We start from the raw sequence: 1,081 nt of genomic DNA, 5'->3' as shown, positions 1-1,081 counted from the left end.
ACATGCAAATTTTTCATCTGCAAAATTTAACTCTTTCTTTTTACAATATGAACCTGATTACTGTACTTCGGTAGTCACTTGTGCCTCTGTGACCGGAAATTAACTCATCTGTAGAGTATTTTGATCAAATTATCTCTGAAATAACCTTTGGTTTGGTTCAAAACCAAAATGATAGTCTTCATTTCCCTTTAAATCTCTATGGTTTTGCACAGAATCATAGATTTTATATTTCTAGTGTCTTATCCTTACTTTGAAATCTAATCGAATAAGTCAGCAGCACTGATTGGCTCATGATGCATTTGAGGCCTCTTTTCCTTCTACCAAATGAAAAGAAAAGGAAGTAAAATGGCATTATTGGTGGCTGCAGTGAGTTCACCTGAAAAACACTATGCTTAAACTTTCTATTTTATATCTACTTCAATAAAGCAGGGGCTCCATTCTGCTGACAATAATTTTGTACTTATTTGTGAAGACAATTGTGCTCACTTAATTTTTTTCTCTCCTTCTTGTTTATACTATCATAGATGATAAGTCCATAGAAACTGCACTTTTATGCATTGGCAGTGTTTTAGTGATTATTTTTTTTATTTCTGCATATTATGGGGGTACAAATGTTTAGGTTACATATATTGCCCTTGCCCCACCTGAGTCAGAGCTTCAAGCGCGTCCATCCCCCAGAGGGTGCGTATCGCACCCATTAGGTGTGCATATACCCATCCCTTCCTCCCTCCTCCCATCTGCCTGACACCCGGTGAATGCTATTACTATATGTGCACTCAAGTGTTGATCAGTTAAAACCAATTTGACGGTGAGTACATGTGGTGCTTGTTTTTCCATTGTAGCAATTATTAAAGGAAGCTATTCGGAAATGTAGTCAAATTGAAGAATTCCTTCAATAGGAATGATCAATAGTTTTGATCATTATCAATGGAAAAAAATTTATGAAGCACATTTTCTGTTATACATCAGTATATTCCTGTTTGTTTTATTGGAAAATAGTTTCAGAGTATTATGGAATTCATAGTCAAGGTTCCAATCTTTCTCTGTAAGAAAAGGTAGCACCAAATATAAGGAAAGAAAT

The sequence above is a fragment of the Propithecus coquereli genome, unplaced genomic scaffold (assembly GCF_000956105.1).
Source record: "Propithecus coquereli isolate 6110/MARCELLA unplaced genomic scaffold, Pcoq_1.0 Scaffold25, whole genome shotgun sequence".
Classification (NCBI taxonomy): domain Eukaryota; kingdom Metazoa; phylum Chordata; class Mammalia; order Primates; family Indriidae; genus Propithecus; species Propithecus coquereli.
The sequence above is the reverse complement of the archived record's forward strand: the minus strand, read 5'-3'. Positions refer to the sequence as shown.